We start from the raw sequence: 16747 nt of genomic DNA on the forward strand, positions 1-16747 counted from the left end.
CATAAATTGTTAGTTGGCTGAGTGTGGGAGTTAGGATTGTAAGTAATAATGTATTAGTAGTAGTGTCAAGGACTACGTCAATTGACTAATTGTTAATGTGCATTTGGATTTACACTGATTGCATGACTACTAACAATAATTGCTGTATTGTAAAATACAGCGAACAGTGTAAACACTTGTAACTAGTCAGATTAATATAATTTAGCTACTTATTACATAATCAGTTTAAAACATTACAGGTAATTTATATCACATTTTTAAAAGACTTTTACCAAGAGAATTTGCGATTACAGGTTGGTTCCGCTTATTAGACCTTAATAAATATAGATAAATAGAAAATTTAATTTCATCATACAACATATACACTTCATTTATTATATACATTTACTAATATTTCATAGCTTTTCTTTATTTTTAACCTAAATAAAAATAATTTAACTTTAGTAGATTCATCATGTTTTACACTGTATCTCGGCATTAAATCATAACATGATTTAATGCCGAGATACAGTGTAAAACATTTTATATAACGTTTTCGTGTAATAAATCATATACTAGTTTCATTCACTTAACCTCTTAGTATAATTTTTTTTGTAATACATCCACAAATGAATAAATTATTACATAAATTAATTTATTGGCGTTCAGTAATATCTTATTTATCCATTATTTACATGTAAGGACCCTTATAGTATTTTAAAACTATCAGTTTAATTGATGATTTCGTTAAGGCGATAATTCAATAATTCATTAGTATTGCGACTCTTATTATTCTGATATGCATTGTTTTTATTGAGATGTCAGTGTTGTCTCGATGTGCAGCATCCGTAAAATCGGGCAGTCGTTTGTGAGAAACAATGGATTTGCCACGAATTAGAGACGGATTCAGTAATTTGCTGAACAATAGATGCCAACCGAGCCCTGAAGGCCGGGATGTAGCAACAAAAACTCACAGGTCTATTAATATGTAAGAAATACAAGGAAAGTCAACAAAACTATGCAACAAACGCTTTAAATAATATTTAGTTATTTTGTTACGCTTATTCAAGAAGGTCTTTGAAATGAATATAAAAAATAATTGTGGTGAACACTCTCACTCCTTTGAATTACATATAAAAGATTTAACGTTTATGGATTTAACAAAAATTGCAATAGGCATAATTTACCTAAAATGCTATTTATATTGATTGACGTTAACTACATTCAATACATTCAGGAAGTAAATAAAAACAGAATAATTATAATTTATTATTACTTCAACCTTATTCATGGTAGCCTCATGGAATGATAAATATTAAAAGGCCTACGACATACTGCCGTTACCTCGGGATGATACGTGGGCAGACCACAAAGGACCTACGCGGAAACATTCTCACGCATGTTAGATTAGGCACAGACATGATAACAAAAAACCTAAATCCATACGTTTCTAGTTGTTTGAACGTTGCGAAAACTTACGTCTTCAAGTGATTACTTCCGTGACTTAAGATATTGTTTTTTTTTCACGAGGAAACTCAGACAGTGCTGATTTCAAAATCACGTTTGACTAACTGAGGTGCAAGTACAACAGCAATTTACATCCCAATGGAGATATCCTTTTGTTTTGTTGTTACAACGCGCGTCATTTTAGTATTAACGAGATTTGAATACAATTTGATTAGTCAAGCTGTTCACGCACAAAATCAGTCACGACGCTTCGATGATTCGGTTTGATGAATGAGGTAATATTATATTTCCGCCCCTTTACTAGTACGAATTATCAAACACAGATACACTAATTGAGGAATAATAATTATTTATTGTAAAGTTTGTAAAGGTTTATTACTTATTTTTGAAAATTTCATTATCAACTATAGATCTTCTGCATGGCTATCGTAGCCTCACCTATTTTAGGAGCAGCTAGGCGCAATACGAGGCATGACATCTTCCCATCTAGGTCTCCGATATGTTAAAGCAAGAGGTATCACTGGTATCATAACAATGTGATGATTGTAGTTGTATTCATGTATATAGGCGACGGTTATGTATTTGTAAATGTTTTCAATTAAATACATATAAATAGCTATAAGAGAACGTAACTTAATATTGAGACAGGTAACTTTTTTATTTTTATGCTATAGACAAAAGCCATCGGTTTTAATTTATTTCAATACTACTTATACTATGCTGTGTTAAGTATTGGGTGTGCTTACCCAATAAAATTATTAATCATATTGTAAATAGGTAATTTGTAATGCGTCCGGCCATATTTAACATCTGTTATCAGCAGGAAATAAAATAAATGCAGTATTCATTTGTGAAATGTTAATTGTAATGGTGATATGTCAATATCTATTTTCACATTATACAGGCCACAGGGCATGTGTGATACTTTTATAAATTTATATAATATTTTTGATAAACATTGAGTATACTATGAATATCAATCACAGAGCCAAAGTGATGATGTTCAAATCTGTTTTAAATAGTGAATATTATTTGCCAAAATAATTTGGATCTCCATTACTAAAAGTAACTCTGCAAATTGATCTAGAGTGTTTAGTATTACGAGTACATATTAATTATGTAGTTTAATGTACTTTAGATTAATGAATATTACCGAAAAATATAATATACAGTAAGTAATCGAAAGGTTAATATTAAATTAAAATCGTACGGTATGGCCAATTTTTTATCGTTTGTCTCTTTGTACGTCAAATAGAAAGATCAGGGGTCAAAACAAGAATTTCACATAACAATAATTCCTTGTCATGACAAATTCACAAATTTAGAAAACATTACTAATGGGAAAGATAACTGCTAGTCAAATTGTATACTCTAGCCTTAAACGGAATATTTTAAAATTGACAAAATAAAGTTGCTCTAACAGGAAATACTAAAATGGCTTACTAATGGTTTACTCATAAAATGGGTGACGATGAACAAGTTAACAAAAACAAATAAAAAAATTAGGTAAAAACAAACTTTGTTGTTAGAAAAACGATAGTCGGTCTGACAGTTTAATTAATATAATAAACAACTAACGCATATTGTTAATTAAATTTAGAATATCTTCTCATCTGCTCAATGAAAAAGAATTTATAGTAGCTAATTCCATGACTTGACCTAAGGTAGATTTTGAGTGCAATAATCGAACTATTTAATACACAGCCATATAATAATTATAATTCAGGATAATTTACATAATAAGCAACGCTTTTTTATGTGTAGGTACTGGATATAAATACTTGATTTTTTAATACATACATAATATACATAAAAATTACCCAGACCTATACAAACATATGATTGTTTGTATAGGTCTGGGTAATTTTATTCTCATGAATACAAATGTTTGCATCGAGCAACGAATCGAACCCGCAGCTTATTGAATAGAACCATAAAGCAAGCATTTTGCTAGTAGGTGTATACAATTTAGTATATTTATACCTTGTAAATGAAAATGCAGAAGTGCAGAGGGCACTGCAAACCCGTGGGATGGTTTATGAAGCGGCTGAAGGGCCAGATCTATCAGATGAATACGTTTAAAGTAATAGTAATGTAGTTGATTACAGAACCACTGTGTAAGTATACTACTTTAATTTTAATTATTTGTTTCTTAAAAAGTAACACCTTTTTAAAAATAAATAATATAATTTTGTACCAGTAAATTAGTCTTTTCTATGCGATTTGACATCAATAGATTGAAAACAAAACTTTAAAATGTATAAAGAACATTAGGTATGCTACTCGCTGCCATTTAAGATCTGTACAAAAATAGGAAATTAACGACTTTCAACTTTTTGAGTTCATTGGCTTTTTATTTGATATTTATGTATGGGATATTTTTAACTTTAATGAACAGTAATATGAGTAGATGGTGACAATATATTTATTTATATATAATACTTTATTGCAACAACATTAAAAAGTGATACAAGTAAAAATACTACAAATTGAAACCAGAAACAAGTACAAAAGGACGTCTTATTGATTATTATTAATTTCATTATTTTGTCCAGACAACCTTGGAAAGAGAGTATGACTAAAAATTAATAATTTGGCGGCACATGAGATGATAAGTAGACAAAATAATAAGTACTACTAAAAATTATGTAAATAAATAAAAAATAACCTTACGGACTTACAGTAAATGATATACAATAAAGTGGCGCATAAATTTTACCATTGTATTAGTGTAAATTGATTTAAATTATATTAGTTATATTTTTACTCGTTAATTGAGAATCGATTTCTACGTATATGGGCAAAATTAATTTTTCATATTAATAACTTAAAAAATAGCGTATACTAGAAAAATAACATATTAAAATGACAAGTCTATATATGCCAAATATCAATGTTATTAAAACTTACAACTAGAGGCTTTGATACTTAATATGTACTTTTTAATTGTATAAATCAATTATTTAATCGTATATGAAATAAAAATATATCTTTTCACCAGAATGAAAAATATTTGGCAAGTAGACGTAATTTGTAAGTATGTAACATATATTTTTTTAATAATTTTCTTCACGTTGAATGTTATTTTTTCTGACATATATTTAGAGACGAAGTTAGTTACAAGTGTGACCTTATTTAAATTTATGAATCATCAATATCGATCAAGACATATTTAGTCTCAGGTTGGTCCTGGGGTCGAATCTATGGCGCGCCTTCATTGAGGTTTGTGCAATGGTCGGCGGCTGGTACACCTACACGTCAGTAGTCTGGCGAAAATCACATTAGGGTCAGAAATAACGTCAGCCTTTCGAAGTTGCGTATCTACAAACATGCAATATGTAGGTAAATAATGAGATCCGATTTAAATTTCAATTATTCTATTTTTAAGCAGATTAAGGAATTGGTTCCAGCAAGAATAATCGCTCGCTTAGTTTGGGTGTAGACGTGATGTACAATATTTATTTATCTTCAATACAAACGACAATCTATACATAGATTAATATCGACATATTGTCGACTTTATTAAATTAATAAATATGATGTGATATCATGTGTATAAACAAGACCTGTTATGCGAACTAATTTATATAGGCAGATATCTACAATAAATATGTTATACAACATGTAATAATTATAATGATATGATTGTCAAGATATGAGATCAGAATTGAGTGCTTATTACAGGTGGGCGACAAATTATTCATGTAGAACTGAATGTAGTTGAAATTTGCTCCGAAGGTGTTATCAAGAATTTTATAGGGCAGATAAGGTTCTAGTTTAGCTGGTCATAACATTGTATGTGGGTGCCTGGGGCGCTTGATTTGACTGCGTGGGATCGTAGGGCGCGCAAATCCGCATTGCGCTGTACCTAACCTTGAGTTGTGTTTGTCCAGTAAAAGATAATATAATGGACACGCTTTATAAGACATTAATTAAATAGCTCCCAAATGGCACTACCTACCGGTTCAAAAGAATCGAGTAGCTTTTTATTTGTAACCTAATCTAGGAATTTTGTTTTTCTCAGAAAATAATAATAACTTAAGAATGTCTAGCACAAACATTCAAGTTTAAAAATATATGCTCGTGTTCAATAATTAAATATAAAAGTGCTACCATTGCTTATCTTTGTTTGTATTTTGGCCGTGAGATGCGAATTTCATTATTATGGCGACATTTCGTAATGATCTGGGTTAGTGGGTAAGAATTACTCTTGATATTATTTAACACGTTAATGCAACTTTACCTGTACCTAAGCATTGGATGCGTTAACTGAATTATTCTCTTTATTGTTAAAATTACTAAATTATTAGTAAATTATTGTTATTAAATATTTGTGGCATAAAACAACTACGTAATAGAGCTACAAAAATATTGTATAACATCATTTAACAATATTTACATTTTGTGAAACTACTAAATAGGTATTTTTACAAGGCGCGTTTCACGAAACTTTAATGAGTATTGTCAGAATATGTTCATACACCACTCAATTACACTTAAGTAACTGCAAATGCATATTTGAATAGATACAGTACATTCTAGGTAGGGATGTATAATATATAGGAAACTTTAATTTTAATTAATGTATATAGATGCATATTTACTATAATAGAGTAAAATTTTCTTAATATCTATTTTGCTTGATTTGCTATTTTGTTATGTAAGTACATACCTACTTGCTATTATACATATTACCGGTTCTATGAGATTTACAGAAAATGACAAATGTATCTCAAAACCAACTTGCTCGGTACCTGCCTACTTACGAAACAAAGAGATTCTCGTATTGTATATGGCGTTTGTCTTCAAAGAGATGTCATTAAACGTGTGTATTAAGCCGTTTGTCGCAGTTGAACTCGCATTCCTTATCTTCTACTAATGTCTATATTATAACTGTGCTTTACATACACGGTATCTGTGGGACTCAACAGAGCATCAGACAGTCTTGAAATAAACTTAACATCCACTAATATTGTCTACAGTCAAAATTGACACGCAAATCACATCAGTTGCGAAATCTATTTAGATATCCAAATCTGTGCAAACTATACATATACAATTATACCCAAAAACACTGGCGTCTTGAACATGTTAATTAGCTCATGTAATAAATTTAAAGTTTAGTCATTATGTTTTAGTTTAAAAGTATTTGTCATCTTATATGCCTACATATTTTTTCATGTAGGTATGTATGCGCAATTAGAATAAACAAAGTTTGTTATTCGAAATAGAATTATATAAACTACTAAATCAGTGCTATTTGTGTCTTAATAATACCTAAACTGAATTAACTAAAGTTATTGGAAATTATATTTAAATCTTTTAAAATTCATATCCCGCTTCTATTTATATATTAACTGTAGATATACATATATAAAATACTGGAATAAAATTTCACGATTATATCTATAGATTTAGTTTTGAATTGTTTGTGTGTTTCAGTTTAAATATATTATAAAATATTTTCTTATCGAATACATAAACACATTAATAAAAAGCGTCAATACAAAATTAATGAAAGTGTACCACACGAATATTATGTAGACTTCAATTCTCTAAACACACCCCAATTACGACACTTCAATCATTATTTAATTAAAACATATATAATACAACCATTATTTCAGCTACCATTTTGGTTTCAAAAAAAATAAAAATGTGTAGGATTTGTATCAAATAAAGTGTGACTGTCCAGTGATTGACAGAAATATGCCAAAGATTTATGATTTATTCTTATTTCGAAATATTAACATGTTTGTGTAATTATGCATCAAATTGCTTAATAGTTCTCTGAAGGATATTTATAGACTGTTATAGGTAAAAAAAAGATTTTTACATTTTTTATTGTTGCGAAACATTATCACTTAACTGAAATTAATGAACGAGTTTTATAAATATTTTTTGTGTGATTGAATCATTGTGTTATTTACCATGTCAATTTTAAATGTCGATTACATTATTTTTACTATTTGTTAAATAACAGTAAGATGGTAAATAATTTAAGAGATATTCTCAAGAGACGGTTCTGTTAGCTATTGTAGATCACTATTCAAAATTCATTATAAGATTATTTGTAGAAAACTTAAAATAAATCAAGTCTAGAAAATTGTGTAATATTTACAATAGCTAGGTATTACAATGTATATAGGATACCCTAGTTGATCTTCCGCTCTTGTCCGTTCCGCTTAGAATTCCACGCTAACAATGAAAGTGATGCGCGCGCAGCACAATGCGCAAAGGTTCTCACGCGACGAAAGCTGGCTGACGTAATCGTGCGACTAAATGCCGATATAGGGCCACTATCTGATATGTATAAGATAACTTTGCATGTAATTTACATTTTCGTACTCAGCAGGCATTAATTAACATCTGGAGGATTTTTTAGCCAGTTGTAAAAACGCTGTAATTGATTGTAGATATTATAAAACAATGCGTTTGCGATTTCTAATGAAGGTATATGAATTTTTTAAATTTTAAGTCAATAATAAATATAGTTGCCGACCATACTCAAACGTACAACTTTTTATTGTCTATATATTTTATTACTTTGTTAATAGTCATCAGAAAGATTTCAATAAATTCAATCGCCACAACTAGTTGGCTACGTCTAGAATAAAAGTTTTCTAGTTCTTTTGTAGTATTAACATAATTAGAAGGTAATAAACTAGGTATCCATGGATGTACCTATTACTTAAAAGATATATTATTTTTATTTCTTTTAAACTTTTTTTACAGAGTTGCGAAAAAGTGCGTTGTAATTTAATCAAAGTGCATAAAAATATACAGGTTGTGTGTTCAAATATATTTCTAAGAGTTGAGTTAGTACCACTTTTTTTGACAGCTCACCTTGAACTTTCGTTTTAATTAATGAGTAGTTACAGATAAACATTACTCTGATAGTCTATACCTAAAACATTGGATTGAATTGTGTTTTACATATATATTAGAAAAGTAAATAAAAGCAATGTTTACTAGTAAAATGTTCTTGCTCTAAAAGGTTATAATATTTATGTTTGTCAAGCATTTGTCTAAATAAAAACAATATGCTTATACGGACGTAAAATACTCTTACGGAATATTTGTGTGTCTTTATGCGATATCCATTTATGACAGTTCTGTGTGGGTGATGTTAAACTTGAAAATTTTAGCGTAGTTGTATGTGCCGTTTTAGGTTCGGTATTAGTGTTAGGTATAAAGACCAAGTCCAGCGTATCTATATTCTATGTAGATGGATGAATCAGTATGCTCAGGTTATATTAGCAATTCAATGACTTTCCAGGTTATGGTGATCTTAATCGCGTCACCGGCGCCGCGCTACGGACTTGTCGCATTGTCGACTCACCGTGTACAAAGTAACACGACACTGCTATTGTATTGTAATACACTTTGTGTCATGCCACAATTTTGAGTAAACATTGCCTTCTATGACCTAGTTGTATATTGTGCTAAATTAAGTTATAATGTATAACACGTTGAGTAATATTAGATTAGATTACAGTATTTCTTAATAATTCTTATTGTTACTAAATATTTACGTCAATATTTTTTATGGAACAAGTATACGATTTCCGTGAGAAATTTAAACCAACAGGAAATACCTTGATTCATATTTTTTATAGATTGGATGTGACTCTATGATACTGCCAAACACTAAGCTGTTAGGATCTTTTGACATGATCAAAAATAAACCTAAACATTATGTTCATTGGGAATGTTAATTGGGAATGAAATATTCATAACGTTTTACTTCTTTATAGTATTATTATATTCACGGTGATAAGCATCTAATCGTTAATTTTTACTTTTACATTAACACCGGATACCTATGTATAGCCGTATGATTAATAAAATGTGGAAGGACTCCTCTAAAAAACCATCTATCTACCTAGTCTAATGAGTTCAGTAAACATTTATCAAAATGTCAATTAAAACTATACAGTGTAGAACTGTAGAGATATGTCGTAAGTAGGTACTCAGTTCAAATTGCCTTGAAAGTCTATAAATCTAAGTTAATGACAATTTTTTGTCCAAATTTCCTCTACAATATATATTTCATGTAATCAGAAGCTAATACCACAGATAACATAATATTACCTAATACTCAGTTAGTAATTAATGTATATAATAAATTCGGACATTTGATTTGTTAGTTAAACCACTTAGGAGAATTAAAGTAACTTTAAATGCATAGAAAAGTCACGTGATCTCGATGGGCATTTAAATCAACTTTATAGTAAGTAGATTTAGATTCCAAATTGCAGTTCATAAAAAGTATGCTGATATAGATAATAAAAATAAATTTCAAATTAATAATAATTCATTTCACATGCAGATAGATTGCGGTAGCTGTTTTATTTATTGTTTTCACTAAAATTCTTATAGAATTGTATAATTAACTTATTATTATGTATATATGTATGTACCTACTAACATAGAAATAAGCAAAATATCTTTCATAACACTATGCTAACTAACATCGGGGTCCGCTTCCAAGTTCGTTAACGTTACGTATGTGTATGTAGGTACTTACACGATAATATTATGTTTGTATGTACAGGCTCTTGAGGCGACAATCCATTTTGTCCCAATTTGCTAATTTCTGGTTCCGCACCTTATTTTATGTAATGAAACTGTGCCTTTGCTAGTAGAAGTAGCTAATAAATTATAAAAAAAATACGTGTTTATTGTATTCAATTAATTTTAAATTATATTGATGAAGTGTAAATTTATTAACTACTGCGGCTACTACTTTAGAAAAAATCGAAGTATTGTTATATTTTATACTATTTTTGTAATATAGTCCACATTATATTTTTGAGTAAATAATAATATAGAGTAATTACAAGCAATCGCATTATAAATAACTAACTAAAAATTATAATATATAATAATTGTAATTATTATATATTATAATTTTTAGTTTAATATAAATAATATATAGTATTAAATAAATAATTAAGTATAGTATAAAAATATAAATAAAATGATAATGATAATAATGAATTAAAAATAAATAAATAAGGACAGCAGGAAAACATAAAAGACAATACTATATATACAGAATACTAGCACAGCGCAAGTAGTATAGGTACATGCTTACTGACTAAAAATAAAAATATAGAGTATAGACGGCGGTACAGAAGTAATTGGAATATAAAAAAAGACAAAAAAAATTATAAAAGTGTAGAAGATTTTAACCTACTTTAATTCTATGCAGGTTATATACAAAGAATGCGCAGGGGCATAACGCCAAATTGAAATGCCTGATCAGAAGTCGACGCATTAACATATCGGATTAACTTTACATAACGCATTACACAACAACTGCGACACATTGGCATGTGCCGAAAATCCATGTACTTTCTACTATTTGAACTACAAACTAAGAAAATAAAGTTTAAAATAACAAAAATTTAAGAGATATCAAACAATCACATATTTTGGGAGTACATGAATAAATCATTCAAATGACGGAACAGTCGTTGACGGGGATAATTGAAAATGGGGAATCTTCATTTATAAGGTTTGTGTTTATTTTTAAACTTTTGTGTTTAATATACATTTATACATATAAATGAAATTAGAGTGTCTGTTTGTAATATTGAAATAACTGTTTTTTACTACATGCATATGAATATAAATACGGTACATACACCAAAATAACAAAAATAACATTTTTTAGAATTTTTGTCTGTCTCTGAAATCTCTGGACCGATTTTGACGGGACTATTGGCAGGCAGCTGATGTAATAAGGAGTAACTTAGGCTACGTTTATTTAAGAAAAATAAAGTTAAATTCCACGCGTACGAAGTCGCGTGTAAAGTTATGATAAAATTATTAATATAGTTAATTGGATCTTAATATGAATAATAATATGTAAATAAAGCTAGAAAACCTTTCTTGACGTTTAGATAGAAATATAAAAATTTTATTTGCTAATTCTTTTACAATTTTTTTATATAAAAATTGTCATTGTTTAAAATTTTATGCGGTCATTATTTATATCAATATTTTAAACATTCAATATATTAAAAGATCACGAGATTTTACCACGTTATATAATAAATAACACTTGGAAACCGTGATTTTTTTCTAATTATATTTTTAATTTGTCATTGGATCATATTTTTGTTACGAAATAATATTACCCATGTTCTTGTAAATCAATGCAAAAATACTAATTCCTAAGAGCTTCACGAATTTATTTTACTATTTCGGTTTAAGTCCAATATTTTGAACTACAATAAATATCATCCTTGTGGTTTCGAGTCTGAAGATTTAACTGAGATAGTACTGCATTACGTTATAATGAGGTACCTACTCTGAATCGGTAAGTGGACTAACTGGAAAAATCGTTAATGACTCATAACCGCATGTGTATGATACAAGTTACTAAAACAAGGCAAGTAAAGGCGGGATAACAAGAAAGGCGCAGCTTTCACCCACGCAGTGAGGACATTACATCGAGGTCTCAGTCAAACGTCTTTGCTTTACGTAAACAGAATCGTGACATGAACTTATAGTTTGTACTCTTAAAGATTAATGAAGCGGCAAGGTGCAGTTGTTTCGATAACATTGTCTAATGTTTTATAGGAAATGAAAATTATGAGGTCAATGTCATTTTTATTGACTTTTATGTAACTGGAATAGCAAATAAGCTAACGATTCACCTGATAGTAAATAGTATCCGTCACCTATATGGTAACAATATATCAGGTTAGCCTTCATGTACTACATGTTTTGCTATTCCTGAGGAATAATATGCCATGACATAGCCAGTCCAGCTCAGTAAATAGATTTTACAAAAGTAACTACTTGACCGTTATTACAGGGCTAACAGATAGACCACGCAGACAATTTTGTTTAAATCTCAAGGTTTTGCTCCTAAAAAAGTCAATAAAATATATTTAGTCTACTACTTCATATATGGATGGATAAATCTCGCAATAACGTAATCGTTTTAAACTCCAATTACAGTTGCACGATATAATATTAGGTGTAGTACGTATTACAATTCAGAAATAGTGCTGATTGCAGCGTGTCTAATATAATCATTGGTTAATAAATCAAATTGACGATGGGGAAACTGATATAGTTATGGCTCTTATATTTATTGCTTGACAAAGGATTTGAGGCATATGACCCCGATGTCACAATGAACTATGTAGGTATATCATAACATTAGACTATTGTACAGTTGTAAAATAATATGTTACTTGATTTTCTGGTTAACTGTCCTATGGATAATTAGTTATATTATTAATTCTTATTTTAAATTAAATTTCTACATAAATATTCGGTTTCAAAAGATAGTGAGTAAGTAAGGAGTGAATTAGTTACTAGTAAAGTAAAAATGGACCAATTAAAAGTTGAATTTATAACCAAATATGAAATTACATTTATTTATGTTTACGAATTCAAATTGTCCATTTTATTTTATTAATAAACACATAAATCGCTGTAGGTAACTAGACCTTTGATGTGATGGTATGTAGACACATAGTTCGTTTTGATAAATAAGAAGATTGTATACAGACAAAAATATTCCTTTTAAGAAAAAAAACACGATTGCTACAAATAATTAATTTTACGAAATATGTAGTTTGAGAAATAAGTAGTTGAAGAATAACTTGCTACTTATGAGTTTCGCAATCCTATATTAAATTAATTAACTTAATACATAAATAATACGATAATAATGTAATGCAATTACTTTAACGAAATATTTCTATCTAAGAAATTAAAAGTCTAGTTAAGAAACAACAAGCATTCAATGTTGTAAAACAACAATCATTTTCATTCAACTTTTCGTGTCTATTACAAATCATAGTACCCACTAATTTAAAGCATTATTATACTTTATAGTTCCAACCAACCTAACTACGAGCTATAACAATACAATTATTAAAAAAAGGACTACGTGTGAATCTCTTATAACATATCTGAATATCATTTTGTTAGATATCTATTTATTACGTCAAGAGACATGTGCGTGTGCATTTATCATTAGTTTCGTCTATGTGACATTGAGGTGACGTTCTCACTTGCCAAGCCTTGAATGGTACAGATGGGTGAATTTCTGAACGAGGCCCACGCACGCTTACATTGTTGCAGCAAATTGACCTCCAGCGCGGTCGTTCCGCTGATAACATTGTCTTTCCTCGATATAGAAATATTTCGGTTAGATATCGTCACAAATTCTTGATTGTACGCTTTTGTACTTATAATTTGAGGTCGAGTTGGCGGATTTATATATATATCATAAATTACTGTGGTTTATATTTTATGAACGCAGCATATTTATACTGTGAGAACTTTATTATCTACATTACAATTTTAATCTGATTTATGATTTTAGCCTTCATACTACATTGGCTCAAAACACTTTAGATACTTTCCCCTTCTTAACACTTTTTATTATGTATTATTTTTCGTGCATTTTATATGTATTTACCTATATATTATTATTTCATTTATTTAGTCTAAGAGCACGATTCAAATATCTATTCTTACTATCTCTCTGTAATTGTATGTCATCTGTAATAGCATGACTATTGACGTATTGATGTATATTTTTTTATTGTATTGTATTTTTTTTGCTGTTTTCTCACGAATGAAGGGTCCTACTTAAAAATCTACCCGTTTGGTTGGTATATGTTTATTCATTTTTATAAAACGCAAACAATTTGATAATGCGGGAACAAGTTGCAAGGAATATTATCAATAACCAGTAAACGAGTCTAATTGACGTAAGGATAATAATAAAATGTGAAGTCGAGGACGAGGACAGAGACCGGTGACATCATTAATAACATATTTTATGCAGATATAATTGTCGTCATAGTCTATTTTTTAATGCATAAATATACAACCATAAGTAAGTAGGTATATTTCGTAGTGTACATTTTAAAAGTAAGATAGATTGCTTCATACATACAGGGACTACCTGTTACCTATTCTGTTGACAGAATGCATTTATTGTATAGATTTTTTTTTAAATGTAATAGTCAATAGTGCAAAAAAGTAAAAATTTGTGTATATGTACCTTCAATGTTTGTTCTTTATTATATGTAGCTCTATGATTGGAATTGAAATAAAAAAGTTTTAGTGTTGTCATTTAGTTGAAATCATTTATTTTAAAGAATTCTAAATATGAAAGGATCAATATAAATATGTATCCAGTTACGCGTGTACATATGTATATCCATCTACTCTATTTGCAATGTTGACAAACCGTATGCTCCGGTCTTTTATTCATCAACTGTAGGCGCATTTTTTGCATGGAATCACAATGTTGTTTCCACATAACAATAGGAAATTATCTGAAAAGTAACCGAATAAATGATTAATTAGTCCTTCACAGACGTCACGGTTACATGGAGAATAGTCATGATGAATAGTTAATTAGGTCTTTACAGTATTTGATAATATATAATTGCATTAGGACGTTGCAAGCAAGAAGACACCAAAACCGATATAAACAATTACGAGTATATTCATGAACAGAATATTTGTACCATGTTAGATATCGAATCCGAGAACAGCGGATGTAAACCGGTGTGCTAGACCACTAGGCTATCGTATACATTTAACATGTTAAAAATGAAATTATAATCGGGGCTATAATGTTGATCACATTAGGTATATGTAATACAAATTAATGAAGACATGCATGGATACATTTCTAAAATAAACTCTTCCAGTTTGAAGATGTCTTTGCCGGGTACAATTTTATTTTTTCTTAATCTTACATTAGGTTTAAAAATAGGTTTAAAAAGAGTTAAATCTATTCTTATATGATTCTTCTTATACGTACACACAGATTTCAGGTATTATTTTACAAATTCAAGTGTAATATTGTAGGCAGATAGTAATATTTGTGGGCGCAAGTAAATTGCATCTGTCTTATTCTTATTGAACGTGGGTACTTTTGGCGAAGACCTTGTACAAAATAATCCATTGTTTGTGATCCTTGGTTTGGTGTTTGCTCCTTTATATTACATTACAAACCAAGGTAAATATACCATTATTATGTTATCTTTATTACATTATAGCTATTGATACCGACCGAGTAGCGGTCAAACAATTATTTTATAAATATTGTTAAAGATTATATATTTTTAATTAAATGTAGTTAGCTCGTATTGGTGTCTTAAATTGGTATCCACTTATTCTAAAGTTTCTAATGACAAATTATTATTGGCGTATATATGAATGTACTAAAAATAAAGCCAGTTTGAATAGTACTTTTATGTTGTTAATATTGATTTGAAGTACCTAAATACCTACACACAAGGTTCTTCTGATAAACAGTGTACTAATTAGATGTTATTAGCAAGTAATTGTGTAAAATTAATATTTCTATAAGAAATCATCACGTTACCGACTATTGCGTGCTTACACGTAAATAGACGCACGTAAACAGGTGCACGACCCTTGACTGGTGTTTTCAATTAGATATTGGAGAAAAAATACAAGTATTATTGTTTAAATATCTTGTATATCGTTTAATAGTAGAATTAGGTCACTATTTATTATGGATGTTATTGATGGAAGGGTATATTTTTAATACTTGTCTAATGTTATATTATACATTATTACGTACGAATGAGGTAATCTACCTTATTCTTACGTAATAAAATATCATTTTCAGGTTTACAAACATAAACTCAATATCTAAAAGATATGATGTGCATGTAGATTGATTAGTAAATTGTATGTTACATTATTATAATATATATTTAACATTTTTATAAAAGAATGAAAACAATATTAATATATAAATAAACTATCATATTATATTATAAAACTATCCACATCTTATCATACAGATCTTAGATCTTTCCGATATTTTAAATTTATTGTTTATTGTACTGTTTTGATACATATAAGTATAGTGTGTATAAATGGAATGAACACTTATTAAGACGTCAGCATGTGGGTGGCCTCGCAGACATTCTTTCAAAGACCCTAACTTGTCCAAACAATACTAGTTAGGTGCGTTGCTTTTGCAAGATCTTGAACTTTGGTGCAAGTTTTGAACTGACGGCAGCTTTATTTGATTACTTTTGCTCAGTATTTATATATTATTTTGCTATGTTAGTTAATTCATATTTTATTTCCCTTTATTACGTCAATATTTTTCTTAATAAATATTATTAAAAAGTATTGTTATTACTATGTAATATTATGTTATCTGTGTTCTTACTTAATATACAGTTTTTTATTTTAACTTTATTGTCATTTATGAGTAATTACTAATTTATCAAATTAAGCGTTAATTGGATTATTTTTCTCCGTA

The 16747-nt window shown here is 29.0% G+C and overlaps 1 protein-coding gene across 1 annotated transcript in view; it reads right to left on the reverse strand.

Moving 5' to 3' along the window:
* LOC131854984 (uncharacterized) overlaps window positions 1-16747 on the reverse strand; it is a 30978-nt gene that overhangs the window by 3383 nt on the left and 10848 nt on the right. The gene's annotated exons all lie outside the window — the stretch shown is intronic.

The sequence above is a fragment of the Achroia grisella genome, unplaced genomic scaffold (genome assembly GCF_030625045.1).
Source record: "Achroia grisella isolate CSIRO2021 unplaced genomic scaffold, CSIRO_AGI_Agris_v1 utg126, whole genome shotgun sequence".
Taxonomy (NCBI): Eukaryota; Metazoa; Arthropoda; class Insecta; order Lepidoptera; family Pyralidae; genus Achroia; species Achroia grisella.